The following is a 22,865-nucleotide window of genomic DNA, read 5'->3' as shown; positions in this document are numbered from 1 at the left end:
GATATTTCTACTGCGACAGCTCTTCTTAAAGTTTGTAATGACTTTCCATTGGCTGAAGCTTCTGGTGATTGCCCCATCTTAGTTCTTTAGGATCTCAGTAGATCAAAACATACTCATTGACAGACTAGAGAAGTGGGCAGGGATCACTGATGTGTAATTAAATTGGTTCAGGTCCTACCAACAGTATCTCATAGGATATCTCTGTGTGGATGGCTGGTTCAGTTTCAACACAAAACTCTACGTCACAATGAGACCTGGTAACCAGTCTAATATAGCAACCCTCCACCAATGTCTTGCTGAAACAAAACACTGGATGTCAGACAACCTCCTCCAATTAAATCATAAAAATCTGAGGCCATTGTACCCCCACAAAAAGAACTCAAATCATAGCCAACATAAGTGAACTAGAAAATTATGTTAATTATTCCTCAGCCAAAAATCTTGTCTTTTCAACCTTGTTCAGTCATGTTTTTATCATTTGAGAAATATAGCCAAGGTTAAGTCTTTTATTTCAGAGGGTTAGATCTGGAGAAACTCATCCATGCTTTTATTTCCTCCTGCCTCAACTACTGCAACTCCCTGTATACCTGTCTCAGTCAGAAATCAATCTTACGCCTACAGCTAGTTCAAAATGCTGCAGCTTGGCTCCGAACTCAGCCCAAAAATGTGCTCATATCACCCCTGTTTTAGCATCTTTGCAGTGGCTGCCTGTTTATTTTAGGGCTGACTTTAAAACTCGTTAATTGCTTTTAAGGCCAGACTTGAACTGGCCTCTCTCTATATTTCTGAGTTTTTATCCCCCTGTGAGCCAGGATGCAGCCTGAGATCCTCTGGTAGTGTGCTGCTTGCTATTCCAATATCTAGTTGGGGGAGGAGGCCAAGGGAGCCCTTTGCTGTCAGGGCCTCAGACTTCAGAATAACCTGTGAATTTCCTTGAGATTTCCCATTACGTCAAAAACAATGAGTTGTGTTTCAAACATACATCCTGGTTATTTCAAATGTAGTATTTATGAGGGGAGAACTGATGTTTACATTCCAAAGACCGGCAGTAAAAACAGTTGTAAACAGTGTCAAATGATGGTGTCATGGTCATGTAATCAGGGTTATCTCAGCTTGGGCTTGGAGAATACAAATTTGTAACCAAAAAGTCTGCATTACCAAACTGGTTAGAAAGAAAAAATCATTTACTCGGCTGAAAAGGTCTAAAAAAAAAACTATCAAGTTGCATTAAGTGTAGGATCCAGCAACTGTGGACACACACACACACACTCACACTTTTTTGAAGAGAATTTGAGAAATAAAATATACTGCAAAATGAACCATGCAGGAAAGGAAAGCATATTAAACCAGTATCTAGTTTGTATCCAAAAGTAATAATCCAGCAGGAAATTGTTATTATAATTTAGCGGAAAAGATGATGTTATCTAAACATGGTCCTGTTTGTTTTCTTATTTAGTGTAATTCCATTTACAGAGTGTCTGAAAATAAGATCTCACAGTTTTTATATAATACAGAACTGTGTGAGCGTTACAAAAATCTTATAGGCGAGTGCTGTCCTGTATAATTCCAAAATGAATATTTCCATTTGAAGCCAAGTATATTAGGAGCTTTTGCTTGCTTACACAAGTTTTCTCACTTACAGCTATTGTATGTTGGTGCAACAAAGCCTTTTCAAACCAAAAAAATATATCAGTGGAAGGAGAATAACTTGATTCTAACGACCTCACGCTTTCAACTATATCAGTTTTCTGATTAAATCCCTTCTAGATTAGGCATTATTGAATAGGGGCTCAGTATCATAGGCTTGACATTGAGAAGGGTATGGAGTACTGAGGCAATTATAAGTTTTCTCTGCTTGCATCTGCCCTCCAGCTAAAAACACAGTGGCAAATTAATCATCTTAAAATGTCCAAAACTAAAGGTTAGCCATAATCCTCCACATCATTGTCCATATGCAAGCATACTGGTATACACACACACACACACACACACACACACACACACACACACAGAGACACACACTGTCCTCCTTGTCTCCTCCCGTGTCCTCTGAGTGGACATAATGAAAGTTAATGAATAAATCCATAAGTTATATTATAAAAATGGGACTCCCTGCGCTGGCAGGAGAGGACATTTCTCTGAATATGTGCATAGATTTCAATAGGGCATGAACGCTGCCTCTGGAAGGTTCAGGGGAGCAAGCAAAACATAGAGCAAGTGAGCAGCAGTGAAAACAGCTGCTCAGCAGGTGAAGAAGGCACTAAAAGCAACTACCTAACCAAACCAAGGTTTTTTTTTACAACTTTGATTAATTGGGTTTCACTTGGTCACTTCTAATTATAGTCACTAACTTGTGTATGGTATATGTCCATTCAGTCTCCAAACACTGAAATTCGGGAGTATAGTTCATCCTGAACAGAATAACAGTCACTGTCAGGACATTTGCAACAGGCAAGACATAGAGGAGCACGGGGGTTGTGTGAGAGATGTAGAGCCTCTACAGTCAAATTGGTTTTCTATATCAAGTTGTGTCCAGCATATGTTTTTCAGAACCTTGACATATTACATAATGACTGAAGTGCCATCATGTCAGTGTCACTGCAGGGGTGCAGCCATCGAGTTTATCCCCCTGAGCCAGTGAAACCTCGATAGAAGGTGACTGTGAAAAAGTAATATTACACACTGCGACTCTAGTTCTATAAATATAGTGTTATACTTTCCACGAGAGTCTGCTCGGGTCGGAGTGATCAGAGGGACATCAGAGGGTGTATGCGAGGCTCTGTGAGGACCTCCGATTTGTTGTGACCTATGCAACAAGGGCACTAACTGCGTATGCATCCTAAAACAGACTAGAAAGTAGAATAACGTGTCTGGAGCTGTCTGTGTGCATGTCCGCATGTTACCCTGCTGTCCCACTAATTGGTGCAGACCTGGAGGATGGGCAGCAGCCACATTTTATTTAGTAATATATTTTATATTTATATATGCCTTACATTAAAGCAATTTGTGGAGGATATTGATTGCTGTCCTTCTGTTAAAGCATGGAAATATACTCTTGGTGCACAGGATATCTTTCTGAAAAAAAAGGCTTCTGCTTCAGAAAAGAAACAAAAAACACCTGACTGATGGATCAGTATCAATCATCCAAACATGTTTCCTGGATTTAACATCAGCTTTAGAGTTGACAGTTTTTGCAAAGATCACAGATTTTGATCTGTATTCAATGCTGCCCTGAAATCGAAGTGTTCACTGTCCTGGTGTAAGCAACTGAGATTTACGCCGGGTGTATTTGTTGGCCGGGCCTAATCCATAGGCTTTCCTCAGAATGGGAGCTTGTCAGATAGACCAACAGTCAGACAGACTTTTCTCAAGAAGGCTTGCTTGTCAAATTGCAGACACACAATCAGGCGTTTGCACACACATACACACGCACACACTTTCCCCAGCAAGGGGTCACATACCCTATCAGGTACACACAAATATATACACACACATAGCAGTGTACTAGTTTGATATGGCGCTCAGAGTGTGATGACAGTATCAGGCCCTTGTGTGATTGAGGTGACGGAGGCACAGACAGGATGGGGGCTGTCATCAGCAGTGAGTGACAGGAAGCTAGGGTGGGGGAGCTGGGGTGTGTGACAGCTGAGTTCATGGCATGCAGTCTATCCCTCTGTCTGTCTATGTGTTTGTCTCACCTTCTCCTGCTCTGTCTCTCAATCCATTCATCTTTCTTTTGCCTGCCAGCCTGTTTCAACCTTTCTGTCTTCTTTGTCCTGTCTGCCCATCGCTATCTCTCTCCCCCCGTTTAAAATACGTATATATATATATATATATATATATATATATATATCTTTTTCCTCTCTTCCGGATGATGGGTGGATGAATTTTGCCCTTTCTTCCCCCGTGTCAGACATTGCATCAAGAAAAACAATGGGAGACCCATAAATAGGGTTTAGAGAACATGCACCCAATTTACTTTGACAGTGGGGGAGGTGTGTTTGTGTGTGTGTATGTGTGCGTGTGCATGAGTGTAAGTCACTTTGACAGTTGCTGTAAATGAGGCAATATTGCAGGTATTGACTGACATCGTCGGCCCCGGGCCCTCTACTCACTAAAAAAAAGAGTGGTCATCATCAATCACAAGTTGTATTAGCAACTGATACTCCAGATGGAGACGCAGGGACTTAAAATCTTAACCTAACATTATTTTAACAATATTGCGAAACCCCAAAATCTGATTGGTGAAGCCAAATAAACGGGCTGGGTCATGCTTGTTCATGTTTAAATTTGCTACTAGAAATGTAGAAAATCCCACAGGGGGCACCTTTACTGAAGCAATAATCTCAAGGGAACCAGATATAAAACACATTTAATGTCTTATTCAGTAATACTAAAGGATCTGTCAAGATCACACCTTGCCGTCGTGGGCCTAAGGAGTCCAATTCAGATCAATCACCAGTTACAACATGCAATGCCTGCATGCTACTTCAGTTATGCAGCAGGATTCATTTAAGAAAAAAAAATTCTACAAATCAGGCTTGTCATTTATTGAATCAACCAACAGTAACAAAAGAAAGCAGAAGCTTTCTTTTCACTATTTAGATACTGAAGTTGTAGTTGGTGAATTTCTGGAATATAAAGGAATTGCTCAGGGGTGTGTTTGAAAAAGTGAAAATTAGAGGATATGATATATTCTCTGCAGAGGTCATGGGCCACCTGGGAATGTTCTTAATTGGTGGTTGTAGTGGTCCTTCCCCACAGAGAGCTCATCATCAAGTTGATGCTCAAAGTTTTTACGCTTTGGGCCGTAAAATAACCCAATGAAAATGGACAGAAAGTCATGAAACAGCACTGAATTTACATCATGGACACAAGGGGAAAGCTGGTTATTAAGAAAATTTAGCTTTTTCACACCTTTATTTCCCACAGTCCCACATTATTCACCAACTGATGCACTGCAGACCTGCACAGGCACTGTTACAATGCATTCATGCCAAGCACGTCACATCAGGCCAGCTACTCTCAGGTATCCCAGCAGCACATACTATTCTTAGGCTCTGCTGTCATTTTTGTCTGCTTTGCTTCCTCTCTTGTTCGGAACAAAGACTGTGAGATGAGGGTCATCTTTTCTGACAGAAAGGGCGGTCAGCCCCTCTGAGGTTGTCATACTCCGCCGCCTTTAACAGTGCGCCGCTTTGACTGACCTCTTTGCTCAGGCTCGCGTTCCAGTGCACTGTATATCTACGCGTGTGTGTGTGTGTGTGTGTGTGTGTGTGTGTGTGTGTGTGTGTTTGTGAAAGGAAAGGTTGTTAAAATCCTGATCTTTTAACACTGCCCAGCTTTAACCTCTGCTGTGCTTGTGAAGGGGAGGTGGCATTGTCCCAGTCCTGGCCTTTTAACATCGCTCCGCTTAGACTTCTTTTGTTTTTCATATCCACAGTGTAAACGTCCCACATTAACAGATCTGAAATCCTCTGACAGGGAGGGTGCTGACCTTTGGATATAAATAATACTCTCCATTTGACTCGTGAACAGAACCAACGCTCAGTTCACCGAGCGACTGTTGGTGGCCGCGCTAATTGCTTTAGTGTGCTTGTCTCGTCGGCTGCCAAGTTGCACTCTGCTGAGCCACAGACTTGGCCTGCGCATGAGAGAGAGTTGGACAACAGGGCTCTAAAATATGCCAACATCCATTTGACTGCTTGGCAGTAATACAAAGGGGATGGAGAAGGGAGGGAGAGGATGAGAAGGAAGGAGAATAAGACAGAGAAAGGAAGAGCACTGGTGAATCAGAAACTGTCAGTGACCGGAGAGGTAGCAGGGCTGAGAGAGATGCAGAAAAGTGAAAATAGTAGACAGAGTGAAAAGTGGATAATATCCCCTCATCTGTTTTAACCTTATTTTGGATCCTGATAGCCCATGACTGAACAGGCGCTCCTCTGCTGTGTAGAAATTTACATAAAAATCAATACCCATTGACTCACCATTAAATTTATTCCCCTTTCCCCTGAACTATTTTCCTGCTTCCTCCTCCCCTCTCTAATTCCTAATGATTGCCTTTCTGTTCAGTGGGGAATCTTCCGAAGCTTCGAAATTTCCCTCCCTGCTTGGTGCACATCAACTCCACAGCAGCTCATGAACCCGCCTGTCATCCAAATCAGGCAAGGAGTTGAGTGACAGCATATCAAATCCCAATCTTTTAACTGGTTCTGGTTGGAAGAAGAAGAAGAGAAAAGCTGATGAAAAGGGAAATCACCCCGAAGGCTGTCTGTGGAGTCAAGAATCTTGGCATGCCAGCAGAGGTTGATTTGTGTGTGTGTTTTCTCAGAGGCTTGTATAATGGCTTTGACACTGAGCCGTCTCATTGTGACCATCAGTAGTAAGCCTCCGTGTTAGGTCACCTACCATATTTCCTCTCTGGCAGTAGTATTAAAAGTGTCAGTCTGTGGGCGCCAAGCAAGGAGCGGCAATGTCCTCCCCGACATTTCTGCTCGACAGTAAACACGCCATGTGTTGCATCTAGTTCAAAGTTTTATCAATGATGATATAAATTCCATGTCTACAAGAAAATTAATTTTTTATCTCTTTCTTATGGGAGTGAACAATATATTATCTAGTAAAAACAAGCTAGATGGCTTCAAGCTAAGCTAAAAAAAAAAGTATAGTGTTCTGTAATCTCCAATAACAGTCTGCATTTGTTCCATGATGATCAGTGACTGACTGTGCAGCATTTTCTTCTTCTGAACCGCCGAACATCTAAAGGATCTTTTGATTGTGGTGTTGCAGGGAAGAATCTTCCCATCCATCCCAATTAATTGGCTACGGAGCTCTGCATTTGAGAAACTCTCCAAAGTTGATGGTCGAGAAAATATTGTGACTGCTTCAAACTATTTTTCTTTGGCGTGGCGCAAAACTTCCACAATCAGTTTTTTTTATTGGCAACAAAAGAAAAAAAGACAGCTGGGTGCATGATGTGGTGGAGAAAAGTATACGTCTTTAAGATAAAGTGAGCTTCAAAAAATGCTATATCAACAAATGATTATGTTCACAAATTTGACAAGCTTACCCGCATCCCCATTTGATCGCCACAGCCTTTCAGAGGGTGCCAAAGTCTTTCTGATTAAATACATCTTTTAGGAATTGGATAGTGTGAATACTGCTGAGTGAAAGACTAGCCAGAAGCCAGGATCAACATGAGAGGGGGAATGTCAATTACTAAATCACACATTGTCAGAGGTCACTGTAGAGGAGTGATTTGTTGGCTTGAGGGCTCAACTGCTCTATTAAAGCACTGGCTTTTCCTCATTGTCCTGCATATTATGATTCTCCATCCACTGTCACTATCATCATTGGTGTGATGTTTCCTTTGTGAAGCAATGCGACCACATGCATGCGCTGCTTGTGCCTAGCGCAGCTTAAAGTTTGCAGATGACAACAAAGTGATGAGCCAATTCACGGACTGTAATGAATCAGCCTGCAGACGACGTAAGGTGTGGAATTCAAACAACAGTCTGTCTCTTCTGACAAGACAAAAGAGCTGAAAGTTGGCATCGGGATGATAAACGGTAAAGTCGGTAAGTTCAAGCTCTTCAAAAACCTCCCCCTCCAAGGCCGGAGAAGAGATCACATGAAGCAGATCCAGAATGGACATTTTATTTTTGTTTTTCTGCAGCCTAGAGGGTGTATTGCATGGCCTGTGATTAGATAGTGTGCAAAGCCTACTACACTACTGTTGCTAATTCCCACCTGAACAGAAGATTTACAAGAAGCAATGTGGGAGGAAGGCTTAAAGCAACACTGGCAATCTAACCCACCCAAACCACAAAATGTTTAGTCCCTTGCTGTTGAGGAAGCTGTAAGAACACTGAAGAAGAGTCTCACAAACAAACCAAAGTGAACTTTACTACAAACTGAAAAATCACTACCCCCATTAACACACACACTACAGCCCACCCATATTTATAAAGTGGGCAGCATCCACTCTCTTGCATAGATACAAGTTTCATAGACAAGTGGTCTCTTAACTGCACTGTGGAAAAATGTAGAAAAAATAAACTACTTCAGTTTCGACTTCTTGGTAATAATAATTTTGCACAAATACATACAAAAGAGAAGCACCAAAGATCAAAGCATTGATTTCAGACTGGAACTTATGCCTCAATGACGTTGAACGTTTTTCCCTTCTCTACAGAAACCTCTTACATAAATCAACGTTGATACAAAGTCTCAAGTTCAGATCAGCTTGATTATCATGCAAACACACACACACACACGGGGGACATAAAGAACAATGAGCTGCTCCTTTGTATCGTAAGTCACCACACTCAAGTCTATTAAATAATTAACGTTGCTCGACAAGAGAGTGACAGAGAAGATGGGAAAATAAGGGCAAAGATACAGAGTGATGAGACAGATCAACCTACTACATCTCAAGTCCAACAAATGAACCCCACCATTGTTCCTGTTTGTATGAGTATGCAGGTTTTTCCTCGAAGCAAATTTTGCAAAGACTGATTCCACTAACTCGTTCTCTCCCCTCTGGTTGAAAGTGTTAATCAGTGAAATCAGCTGCTGTACAGTTTGGTTGGAAAGAAAACCCTCACAGTCTTCCATGGCAATTGAAACTCATTGGTTTTAGAAAGCAACATGGGACTGGATTGGACGCAAGAACCAATATGTCTGTGTGTGGAAATCTTGTTAGTTAATCCACAGTGAGTCAATGATTGGGGTGTGACCAGAAGGGAAATATGCTCGAATATATCAATCCATAGAGACCAGTGCTGTGGGTTGATTCTAAACTTTTACTGCAGCAAAACCTTTTTAATGTTTAATTTTATTTTAGAGGTTTAGTTTTCAGTAGAATACATGTAATAATTAAAACTATAACATGTCTCAGGCACCATTTTTGCTCACAGTCTTTTAATATTCAGCCTTTTCAAATTTAAAGATACCTTGTTGAATTTTTGACCACTTGTAGTGTTATGGAGCAATGTTTCAAAAAAGTGGTTCGCTCGGTGACATGATACACAGTGATGCTGATGGTTACATGTTAATCGGAAATGTAGCAATGCACCAATAAAGGCAAGGGAAGAAGATGACCGCTGGCAAGGAAGATTTAAATAATGTTGATTTCAAATTCAAATACATTCAACCCATTAATTGGGCCTCAAGGACGCACAAAGCTTTTTGGTGGAAAAATGAAAGTTAACTTTGTTTGTCAACCAAAAAAAATAATATTAAAAAGGCCTACAGGATACCTTTAATACCTTCGAGCTGTTTTAACAAGCAGTGGTATTTTGTGGGAAAATAGGCTTATAAAAATATCCCACAGACATGATATGTCCCACAATGGCACAATCAGCCAGAAGCAGTTTTCTGTCCTGCGTGATTCAGTGTGGGTTTACCCTTTAACACAGATGCTGCAGCCATAATAAATGCCATATGACCCAATCCATCATAGTTACATGGCATTTCAGCACTTTATAATGGTTAACAAGGCCCGATGTACATAATGCCCTGTCTGAGATAATGACATACCCATATCACATGATAGGAATCAGCCAAAAAAGAAATGCTCGGGTGAGTTCGTGGGATTCTTTTGAATATTCAACCATCAGAGATTGTTAGTTTATTGAGCTTTTTCTTTTTTTCATCAGCCTGGCCAGGCACTCTACTGCCCACCCAAACACACACATACGCAAGCTTCTCTTTCCCTGCAGAATCTGCTTCGACAAGATAAGTGCAGGACTTGTAATTGTGTGAGGGTCCTCATCTCTCCGCACTTGCTGATAATAGTGCTGTGAAAGCCTTGTGCTCATTACACGTGCCTTTGTTGCTTTTATTGCACAGCTCGGTTGATTATTTTTTTCAAGAGAATTCAGGAGGTTTAATGCTCTCCCTTGTTCTGCCACTGTGGTGTGCAAACTCCAGAAAAATAAAACGATAAATACATGAATGATTAAAAAAATATCCCCATTCCTTAAAATCAGGGATACATGGGGTTCTATAAAACCCTTCCCATATTTGCACACAGCCACTTGGCATAAAGTACTTGTGACAGCAGTCCTAGCACTGATAGAGGAACTTTCAGACTGCTTCCTAACTTGAGTGAACACTGCAAGTGGTGCTCACAGTATTAATGGCAATGGCCCGCACCAATTCAACCGCAGCAGTGTGTGGAAGTAGAAAAATAGAGATAAACTCTCTACATTCATTTTCTTTGCATGGCAAATACTTAGTCAATACCTTGTGCTGGTGCAGTGTATGCTTTGGTTTTCCATTATCTTCTTGAAAAATATGAGATTACACACAACCTCAGGTTTAGCAGCCTATCATGAGATGCAGATACAGACAGTCCAAAGTCATAAGTCTTAGAAGTCAACCCTCTTAGAGTTGTTTTAGACTGCAAAAGCAATGAACTGAAAAAAAATTCAAGCTTTTCAAACTTTGCAGCTAATTATTCATAGACAAAGCCTTAAATTTCTGTACCCAGCCTCTCATATGCATTTACAAAATAAAATCTCCATGTATTACAGAATCAGTGCACTGTGAAACATCACAGGCCCATTTGTTATGTCCACTAATTTTTGCTTAGGGTTAGTTTAAAAAAAAAATTAAAGTGATTAATTGTCTTGACTAGTAGAGAAGTATCAGTTCATTCATGTCAAGAAAAAAAAATGGGGGACAGGTGGTGCTGAAGAAACTGAAAATTTGCTGATTTTTTAAAAACTTTTGTAGAGTAAAAACATTTTTTAAAACTATGCCACATTTGAGACAACCACATTCATTTACCAGTTATCCATACTTTGGGGCAAGCAACAACTCACTAATGTCTACAGAAGTACAATAAATAACCGGTTTTCCACTGAGATATACAAGAACAGCAAGGAAGTAAGTTTGTATGAATTTTTTTTTTGTTGTTAGCCGTTATGTTAGCTGCAGTTACATTAACCTTCTAGCTATTGCTTTAATAAATGCTACAGAGGCGTCCTGGAAAAAAGGCAAAATTCTGCATAGAGGCTTTTGTTTAAAGCAACTGTGGACAGCTGTAACTTGTATTCTACCAAACGACACTATTGGTGGTCACACATCAGTAGCCTGTCATGGTTTCAATACGGAATTACAGAATAGCAAATTACCTTGTCTTGCAAACGTGTCTGCACTTCCCACTCACTGCCTTTATCACTGATAAATGGTGTTTTACAATAAAAACAATCTTCAACCAGACGAGCGTTTTAGCTCCATATCAGAAACAATCTTAGTCCATACTAACGCACATCACATGACCATTCATGTACACACTTGCAAAATGTATCTGCACGACAGCTGACAACAAGGTCAGCAACGCTTGTAATTTGTTATCCATGTTGTATTCACCACTGGCAGTCGAGGCTGATGTTGTTTTAGTTTTTTTGTTTGATGTTGTTTTTTTCTGGAAAAGGATCATGTGAAAGGACCATGACAAATCAGCAGAGGATATGTTATGACTGGAGGTTGGAGGATGTGTTGAAGACCCAGACAGGAAGCTAAAGTGAGTGTCCACGGAGCCATCAGCGTTTACAAAAGTCTTTGTATAAGGGGCTCGAAAACGGAGTAGTGTGGACACCTGGCGTAAATTTAGCAAAAGTCATTTGTTTTAAAATTAAAACATAGTAGTGTGGATGTAGTCTTAATGTGTACTCTTGGTACACAACGTCCTTTACAGTGCTGATACAAAAGGCAACATTCTGAGCATCTCTAAACAGCAACTGTGTCAAGGAGTTCTCACAGCATTATTACTGTAATTACCAAGTAGCATCTTCTTGCCAGGAACCTTTCACACAAAGCCTGTAACTGCAGTTTTCTCCATTTCCTTTGAGGAGAGAAACTTTCCAAAGAACAATTTTAAATCACGGTATAAAACAAGGTCATTTTTGAACACGTGGGGCCTGACATCATGATATAAAGGGCAGATATAAGTGCAAGTACATCTTGACAGATTTAGGTCAGCTTGTGCAACTTAAAAGGTAATCTTTGTGTAATACAACACCAACGGCAATGAATTTACTTGGATTAGTTAACATATAAATGTAACAGGTACATAATGGAAGCCATGCTTCCATCAGACATATTGATACGAAAATCTTTATAATAAATATGGAACTCCATAAATGCCTCAATAAGCAGGCTCTGAAGGTTCTAAGGTGACCTAGTAGTTCCTATTAAGGTTTCAGGACAACAAACATGCCTTCAGCAGCTACTCTGTCAAAAATATTGCAGAAGAAGAGAACCTTGTGTAAAAGAGGGTACATCGAAGTGTTGTCCGACAAGGAAAAACTTTACTCCTGATCAAAGTACATGACATTACGTATGCAACGTTAGGCCTATTCAGGACTATCTGATCTACTGCAAGAGAGATGGTTTTGGAAGGTCCCCTAGAAAAGCTCCAGGAAGTAACTGTGCTGTTGGTTGATCAACCAGATGTACATTTGAAAAAACAACCAGTTAGTCTTCATCCTAAAAGTCTTTTCTGCTGCAAAGCTGAAAAATACTGATTGAAAACTCTTTTGCTAATAGCAATCTCACCTTTGTGTTGCTTGCTGAGGTTTGTTTTTGAGTGTCATATGGACTCATTGCCCTTTGTGGCCATTTGGTGGGGGAAATAACCCACCACTACAGCAGCTTTTACCAGCCCACATGTACTAGTGGGCCTCTGGCCTCAGGGGCAATTGTGAGCCCAGTAAAGTTTTTCGTACCACAATGAGGCGAAAAAGAAACCAAACCTACCTGGACTAGTGACACAAAGGGGGAATTTATGTGTAATCAAAAGTGCTTTCAACCAGTAATTTTTGGTTTTGCAAGAGAAAAGATAAGGATGACAACAGATGGTTTGGAAAATGTACAGTGTGTCTGGTTAACTGCCCTACCTCCATTAAAGTGTAGCGTACAGCCACGTTCTTGAGTTTTCAATGGGACCTTCCAAGACTGCCTCCCATGCAGTGGATGAGACAGTCCCAAATGGGGCTAATGCAAGGTGTGAGCAGATACAGGGATATTTCTCTTAGGAATATCTAAAAACATTGTGCAACTTCCACTTACTGATGCATTTTGACGTTATGTCCTTTTGGTTATATACTTAATTACATATGTACAGCAACCACTGAAGAGCATGTTATTAAAATTAGTCCAAGTTGTGAAATGTGTTATTAATTTATTACAATTTTATTGTAATCAATTACTGCTAAAGGAAAGGATACACAAACCACCGGTTATGATCATATTCACAACTGCAGGCTGTAATAATGGCCGAGCATAAACAGCTGCCTTTGAGGGGCTTCACAGTTCAGGAACTTTATCTCTGTATGTACATAATCCCCCCAATTTTGTCTTAGTGCAGTACATTTTTGTGTGAAAAGTAATAATTGAGTGTTTCTGGTGGCCGTTTTCTGGTTTAAAACTTAAACAGGTAATCTAAGAGATTAGAAGAAGTATAACTAGTGCGTGTAACAGCTACATTTATGAAAGGATGTTGTCAGAAATTAAACTGCGCTGAAGCATTAAGTGCACAGGCTTTAGTGCTTTCGATGACAGCACAGCTATTAATTCATGCCAAATTGTCAGATTAGAAACAGAACTAGAGAATGAAAAGGAAAATATACCAATGCAGAAACCCAAGTGCAATTAGATTTTTTTTTATTTTTTTTTTACACTAGTTAAATTTCTCTCCCCACACCACCACCCCTCACTGTCAAATCCCTCCCAATCGTTAACCACCCCCCACCTCCCCACCTACCTCACCTCTCTCCAGGAGAATGAGAAGCACTAACAAGGAAAATAAGCTTGAGAATACTTTAATGATTGTATTATGTGAGAAAAGACTGTGCCAAAGGTAAGGACAAGAAGCACCTAAGCATTATCCCTACTCCATAAATGCTGCAAGCAATCTCCCGTTATGAGTTCCTGATATACACAGGAGAATAATAAGGCCGTCTCTTTTCACCGCCGAGAACAATAATGAGTTTGCTGTGAAACAGTCGTCGTGGTTCAATAGCTGCACCTTTGATTCAGATGGCCCTCTTTTTTTCCTTTCTTTCTCTCCTTCTGTCACTATCACACCCACTCTATCTCTTTCCTGCGCTCACCCAGTCTGCAGCGAGGAAACTCCTCTCTGGGCATCAATCCCCTGCAAATACGATTAAAGCACTGAGTCATCATTTGGCCCACAGGGTGTAGTGACCAAAGTAAAGAGGCTGTGTGTGTGTGTGTGTGTGTGTGTGTGTGTGTGTGTGTGTGTGTGTGTCCATGTCTGTTTGTCTAGCTGTGCCATGTGAGAGGGTTCAAAGCTATGGGTCCTGGGAGGGCTCTATTCCTCTATCCAGGAACAAAATGGGCAATCCCATTCCTCTCATCTCTCTGTCTCTTTGAGATTCAGCTGGGAGGGTAAGGCATGACCAATCAAACCCCGATATCCTCACCCCTTATTCTCTTTCCCTTTCCCCTCCCTTCCCTCTCTCCTTGCCCCACAACTCAAAATGTAATTGCAGCTGCTTTTTGCAAAACCTCACCAGCGAAGCGTAGAGGGTATTTTTTGATTTTTTTGGAGCACAGAGCCACATTATGACAGAGGGATAGAGAGACAAAGTAAAGTGTAGCAGATGGAATCCGAGGGTCTAAAAGGGGCTTGATGCATCTGAGAATGTCAAGTTAAATTTCTTGGGCCATGGGGGGAAATGAAAGGGGCTTTGGTGCAGAAACGATGACAATTACAGCTATTTCTTCCTCTTGAAAGGAAACCTACTGTACTTTGGAGCTACTTAAATGTGGAGCTCCTATTCCGTCTGTCAGATGTACAGAAAGAAAGGTCACTACAATTGACAGCATTGGGATTCTTTTTTCTTGATTACGAAGATCAGAAGACTGAGAAAAAGAGAGCTCTGCTGTTGACTACAAGAGTCAGCGACAGACTTGTCACTGCGATGCTCCAATCAGAGCGCAAAACCACATTATTGGTGACATACAATTTTGTCTCAGTTTGGACTGCTGGTAAACAGTAAACAATAGAGATTTTACCATGGCTGACTGTCATCCCAATGAAAAGAGCCACATAACTTGTAGTCTGGTTTACACACAGTTTGTTTTGACAGGTAACGCAAATCAGCATTCTAACAGGCAACCAGTTAGGGGCGCACACAAACGCACACGCGCGCGCACACACACACACACACACACACACATTAAAATCCAACAACTAAGTACACTGCACACTTTGTCCTGTTGTGAGAACTCAGAGGACAATTGCAAGAACAAACGCTTTGAGTCAAGTTTATTTGTCTAGCACAGAAACAGTGTATTTGCTCTCGCCCTGGATCAAGAACAGTACCTTAGTTCCTGTGTGTGTGTGTGTGTACATCCGAGAGAGACAGACTTATGTGCATGCGATGTATACATCGGCAGCTTGTGCACTACTTACTGTACTGCACTTTTTTTCAAAACTGTTCTGTTTGATTGCACTCCTAAAAACTATTGATGAAAGAGCCTGTGAATCAGCTCTGATGTGGCAGTGGCTAGAGGCGCTAATGAGGAAACTGGTTTAGCTCAGATTCAAACGCCACAAATAAATGTTGATCGTGTTCCACCAAGCCACCCCATAAGACAACTGGTTGAAGCTGCCAAAGTTTACCTTTAAATTATTCATCTTCAGCTGAAACCCAGAGGACATTTATTTTTTTGAGGGCGGGGTGTTGATTGATCAAATCAATCCTCATAGCTGCAAAGAAGTCAAGAAGATCTGGCCTGCTGGGCTGCTTTCTGAACTCCTGAAGCTGAACTCATCTTTTTTGTACATTTTAATTATGAATGACATTTGCTGAGCAGTGGAGCTGCTCGATAGCTGCCAGAAGAAGATGGGGGCTGTTCTTAGCAGGCAAAATCAATCATTCAGTCAATCAATCATCCATGTATCCATGCCATTTTTGTTGCACTGGGGAGATGAGTCATTTTTGTCTTGTCTGCTTAAAATATTTATTCAAGAAACTTTAATTTGGGGTAAGAGTGAACTTGTCCAATGACCAGATTTTTAGTCTGCATTCAAACACAGTCCCTCCCTAATAATGCAAGCAGCAAACCTGCATATAAACACACTTGGCACCACTCCTGGGCCACCCTCCCTGCCAGAAGCTTGAGGACACGGGGCCAGCCGGTGACGATTAGACACAGTGACAGGTTATATAAATATATATTTATAGAAGCTGGGCAAAAGTAGAGCTTATCAATAATGCATATATAATTCATTAGGGCAATCAACTCGTTCTCCCTTCCACCACAAGCCAAAGCAGCATAGATAACATCTCCATTGGCTGGCCTCAGTTTAATTGATGGCTGATGTGACCACTGAGATCGAGAAAGGAAGGAAGCAGGGCAGCAGAGGGGAGGATGAGTTGGAAGGTGGAGATGAAGATAAAGGGATGTGTGCTTACTCAAGCACAGTTTTAGTGTAGCATTAGGACTTTACTGTTTATAGATTTTACAATGGTACTGTAAGACAGTCTGTACAGCTTGCATCACACCTCGAGCAGTAAAATGTGTGTTGTCTTGAGAATCTAAAAAGGACAACAATTATATGAAGCATCAACTCATAAAGTCTAATGATGATGAAAAATCTCATGCAAAACTTTAAGCTAAAAAGTTGAGGACAGATTTTAACTTAGTGCTCAATCGATTGGAGCTACAGCCATTTCAATCATGCAACTCAATGGGTACATTCCTTCATTACATATTAAAAGTGTAAACTTACAAGAGTAAAGTTTGTTAAAGGAATATGTCAGCATTTTGGAATTTATGTTTATTTGCTTCAAGAATGAGATTGATACTCTCATGTCAGTATGCTAAATATGAAACTGGAGTCAGCCAACAGTGGGAACTGGCAAGAAAAATATCCAGCACATAACCCCACAACTGTCTAGATGTAACATGTTCATTAGTGAGTTTTTTTTTTTTTTTTTTTTTTACCTTTAGACAGAACCAGGCTAGCTGTTTCCGGTTCATGTGTTAGGCTATCCACAACCTGGCTATAGCTCCATATTTAGCTCATGTCATTGGTATCATTTCTCTCATATAACTCTAAGCAGGAAAAAAAGTGTTATTTCCCAAAATGTCCAAGAGACATTTTCAAGAGATCAGACTGACTGTTAAACAGAGAAGCCAGCCCACTAGTAGCTTAGCTAAATTCCTTTATTTGGCCCATTTTTATATTGAGTCTGGCCTGTCTTAAGTTGGTTTGCTTTTATTTTCATGCAGCATGGCAATCCTCCAGACGGTCCACCCTGGACATTATTCCACAATTGCCATTGTGGAATATCAGTGTAACCACCAGTGTTAATCAAAAGAAAGGGCCTCTAAATCTGTGTGTTTGTTAGCTTTTATTAAAAACCCTTGAAAACCAAGTGTAGCATTGATTCTGTGCACACACATGTTCTATAAAACATAAATAACTTTTGAACCGTTGGTGGTCCATGATGGAGACAAGCATTAAATTGTGTCCGAACCGTGAGATTCTCAGATTTCCGAGGCAACTTCAATGACAATTTTTTTTTTTATGTCGAATGTGGTATGCTAACAAAAGGGTAACGAATGACTGTGACATTACACTGCACCAGTACGACAGAGTGGATAACACTTGATACTGACTGAAACAATACACTCAGAGTTGAAATAAAAATTAAATAAAATAAAAAAACGAATGTCCAGGCATTTCTTTGCCACCATAGGTTCAAGAGGGTTAAAGTCCTTTTCATATCTGAGCAAAACCTCCACTTGGGAAAACCACATTTGCAGTAAATCTGTGCTTTATTAATATGTTGCAGGACGGCATTTACTGCTTGAAGATCAGAGCAGATCCCCCGGGGGCCTAATTACAACTATCAAAGCAAAACTAATAGGCAAGGTATCAAACTGCAAATGCTCAATCAAAGACATATGCTTAGTGTGAAGGTCAAATGTTCTGTCATATAGCTTTTCATGATTTGTGTAGCCACCGCATGTATGACACAGAAAAAGCGTTGCAATGTAGTTTGTGTGTGTGTGTGTGTGTGTGTATGTATGTGTGTGTGTTTGTGTGTGTGTGTGTGTGTGTGTGTGTGTGTTTGTGTGTGTGTGTGTGTGTTGAGAAGTTAGTTGTTTTTTTTGTTTTTCTTTTATAAATCCTGTTATCTGCTCTGATTGTGTGATTCACATTCATGCACGCACACAGCATCACCACATCCCAATCCACCCACCCGCAGCTGTCTCCACCCCATTGCATCTAGAGCAGGACAATTAGTAATCCATCACCGCTGTTTACAGTCTGGGTGGTGGCGCTCTGGAAAGGGAGAGATGAGGGGAAGGCGAGGGAGAGGTGGGGAATGTGTTAAAGGGGTAAGAGAGGGAGGTATAAAAAAAACAACAAAAAAACAATGTGAGGGGACAGAAAAATAGAAGTAAACAAGGGCAAGAGGACAGCATGGACAAACAAGTGTTTTTTTTTGTTCTGGCTTGCAACTTCTTCACTGTGTGTGTCTGAGCCCCATTTTCTCGTTTTGAATCACTGCAGCGCATGGGCACAGTTCACAGAGAAGTGCATGTAGGTGTGTGTGATGCATAAGTGTGTGTGTGTACGTAGGAAACAAAATGGAAACACAGTCTGTAAGATAATGTAGCACGTAGAGGGGAGAAACAGTGAGAAACAAAAGGAAAAGGAAGGAAGGATGAAAGGATGGATGAAAAAAGGAGCCCACTAGATGGCACTGTTGTGTGGTGAATTTAATTTCTCCATCCTCTCTGTATCCCCTCTTTCTCTCCTCCCTTTTCTAGGTCTCTGTTTCTATCTCATGTTGTCTCTTCCACTCCCCCCTCCAATTCCCTCTCTCCATCTTTTTACCTCCCTCCCCTGCTCTCTCTTTTTTCTCTTTCCCTCTTTCTGTGCACAGCGTGTATGATGGAGCCAGTTATACAGCTGGGAATTGAATACACAGAACTGTAGTGTTCCCTGAATCGAAGCTAGGTGCTTGAGAAACCCAGAAAGCTTATCCAAGGACAGTCTCTGTTTGTTTAATTGACTGCCACCCTTACACAGACACACACACACACACACACACACACACACATATATATGGGTGCACCTTTTACAAAGTCGTCTGTAAGAAAAATTTGAGCTGGCCTATTTTCTTGGCAGCAGAAAGGTGAAAGACAGAGGATGATGAGTGCATAAATAATACTAATCAGGGAAGAGGTACAATTTCCGCAAGGGTGAGATGAGTGAAAATGGATGCAGGAGTGTGGGCGAGCTGTCAGCGTATAGTGGAATTCAAGCGTAGGTGAGTGATCAGTGCAGAGGGTGGGAATAAAGGGCGATGGATCACTGATGCCAGGATTAACTGTTTTCTTGTGTTGTTGTGAGCACATCAAGCGACTTGAACGCAGATGATAATCAGTGACCCAGGCACACCTTTTTATCCGATTCTGAAGCCAGATCTTTATATAGCACTACAGCCACCAAGCATCAATTAAGGTGGAATGGTCAGTGACATTGGTTCTTGGTTTATTGGTCATTTTAGACACATATACTTATTGTAAACTAGTAGGGAATGAATTGCAAAATAGTAAAGATTGGCAGGGCTACAATACAGAGAGATGGAGTTGGGGGGTTCATACTCATACAAAAAGGAAATGTAATTAGGACAGTTTGATATATCACATATTTCAAACTGATTTCCAATCAAATACTAGTCGTTAATTCACTGATAGTTTTTGTAATGGTGAGTTAATTTAAATAAAACACTAAGATCACATTATATTTTGTATTAGACTCCCTGAAAATAATCTCTTATAGTGCAGTACACAACAACTAAGCATGTGGTGTCTCTTGTGAATATCTTCCATCTGCTCTATAGCCACAGCTATAGCGATAGCAACGTTGATGTTGAAATGTTGAAATGTGAAAATATTAGATGTATTGCTGTGTAATTTGTACAGACACTCACGGTCCCCCAGCGGATGAATCCTACTTATGTTGGTGATCCACTGACTTTACGTCTAGCTCCAACAATTTTTAGTAAAATTCATCAAGAACTATTGTGTGAATTGCCAGTAAATTTGGCAGCATTCACCTTAACTCCATATTCAGTCAAAAGTTTCATCATTATCAATGAGCAACATAAACAACTGCATAACAGATGCAGATAACAGATAAAGTACATGAAAGCTCAGACAGCATATTCCCATTTCTGCTGCTACATGAAATTAGAGTGGTCTTAAGTACCACCAACCACCAGTACCGAAATTCTCATAATGTGTCATAAGGTCTTCATTGATATTACAAGACATGACCAGGATGATTCCCATTCTTAAATGTCTCAAAAGAGCATTTAGCCCTTATTTAAATAAACAATAGCTACTCTGTGCATTAACTGCCTATGCTGGGAATCAGCATCATAAATATTCATACTGCTGGTAAAGTGGGTACGTAATAATAATGATCAACCCTGTAATTCATCCCTTATCGTACAGTATCATTATTGTTTTTGTCGCTGGGTCAAATCTTACTCGATCAATCTGCACCATATTGATTCTGTTGCATGTTTTGGACTTCCTGAGAAAGAGGTTTAACACGACTTCAGCCACCCATTCCCAGGAAACCCCTCCAGATAGCATCCATTTACACCAGCATTCATTTCTAGCCTTGGATCATCTCTGCGACTCTATCATTTTGATAGAGGATAAGGGCTGCACAGAAACCCTCAACGACAAAGCAGAGTAGTCCTTTGGCAAACTGTATGTCTAGACATCTAATTCAAATATGACCGTGTGAGTGATGGCTTTGCCAGTGGATGAGATTGAGTGCAGGGGAGTTTTTTCTCCTTCTTCTACTTCTTCTTACTCTCCAGAGAACTAAAATTGAGGAATAGGCTCTGTGACAGATTCAGATAACAGGGAGTGATACTGTCAGCACCTCACCCTGGGCAGGACTCCATATCTCAATATGTTATTTTTCTGTTGATTTCAGATTTTTTTTACCCCGACACCATAATTATCATTGAATTGACAGTCGTCCTCATGCCTTTTCAGCATCTCTGTTTTGCTAACTCTGTTTTCCTCTTTCTTGCCCCCCCCGCCCCCGCCCCCTTCTCTTTCTCTATGGAGCCAAGTAAATTATCAGATTGTTTACGAACTGTAACAGAAACCTATTTTCAATCCACCCGCAGCTCTGAACCACATTGCCATTATGGAAGGATCTGATAAAGTAGTTCAGCTGAATCATGAATGTTTGAATAAAACGACCAACAACCCGTTTTCACTTCCTATCTGTGCAGCTGCGAATGAGACTTAAGTTCAAGTCAGTCTAATCTCCAAAACCCACTGCAAAATTGCTTATTTTACTTGACTGGAGTGATTTTGGCCCTAGGGGCAAAACCTGTGCTGAAAACTTCTGCTGCATATGAAAATAGTATTTGTTGTGAGGTTTGGAGTGCTTACAAGTTATTGGGACAACAAGAAAACTACCAAGGTGCAAACTTCAATTTCCACTCCAGTTTCATAGTATGTGTAATTTATTAAAAGCTAATATCACAGCTTTTAATGTTCTACATAATATGATGGATGTATAAAACAATACATTAACATACCTCTACCTCCTGAAACAGACCAGTAGAGACACCTGACACAATACAACTTATTTCCTCTAAGATATAAAGTTGTTGTTTTTTTTTTACAGTGACTGTCAAAAAATGGCATATATTCAATAACTGAACAACATGCTGAACAAGAGCTACATTATACAATTTCAGTCACAAGGAAAGCTCCAAAATCCTAAGAGAAACATGAATTCTCCTGTGTGTAATGTACAGCTACCAAATAATAATTTGCCTTGCTCATTTATGCAGTAGATTATTCAGAAAAGATTTTAAAAAAAGATACAACAAAAGCACATTTTGGTGGAATAGTGAATGGAGGAATCCTAAAATTGAGGTAAACTGGAGCTAAGCTGTTCCTCTGCACTGCAAGCTAGATGAAATGGATACACCTTACTCATCTTTATTGTTTTTTTTTTTAATTGCCAATTCATTTGTCATACCTCTGACAGTTCCAACTCCAAATAGTCTTAAACGCTAAAAACACTAAAACCTAAACGACTAATATGATTCAGTCCACCCTGATCTGATCAGTGGTGACTACAGATCCAACATTCAAAATGTGTATCTGACCTTTAACATTCATGTAGATATTAAAGCTGCAGTATATATATACATAGTGCAATACAATACAGTGATAAATAAGTGCAGATATGAGCATTAGCAAAGAATATTGAATGATAGTTCTTTAGCTGAACACTGAATGTTCCCAGAAAGATTGTGTGTGTATTTCCCTATGGTAGCGTAGTGCTGTCTCCACAACTCAGCTAGCAAACATTATTGCATTTTACCCAGAGCCTGAAAGTACCTCTGAGCGTTGTTTTTTTTTTTTTTTTCCATCCAGGCACTTGTTCCCATGGCCCCCTCAGTGCTTTCCTGCCAGTAAAAGATGCCTTGTGGACACACTGCTTAAGAAAAATGAAGAGCGGAGATAAATGTACAACAGCCAAGGACCGTTTATGTAACACTTTGACATCAGCAGTGTAATTTGTTTAAATGTCTTTCTTGCGCTGGCAGTGAAGTAGGAACGCAAATGACAAGGTCAACTAGTTGTGAGTTCATCAAATAGCACATCCAGGCGAGTTTTCAACATTGTAATACAAAGTTAGCAAACTCTATGTATTATACAATATTAAAATGCGGGTGTTTTTGTGAGTACATTTACACAAAGTAAGAAATGTGGTCATGCGTCCCAATTTTTCTGTAATCCCAACCGTCTAA

The sequence above is a fragment of the Seriola dumerili genome, unplaced genomic scaffold (assembly GCF_002260705.1).
Source record: "Seriola dumerili isolate Sdu_G_001 unplaced genomic scaffold, Sdu_1.0 BDQW01000105.1, whole genome shotgun sequence".
NCBI classification, from domain to species: domain Eukaryota; kingdom Metazoa; phylum Chordata; class Actinopteri; order Carangiformes; family Carangidae; genus Seriola; species Seriola dumerili.
Note: the sequence above shows the minus strand (reverse complement) of the source record.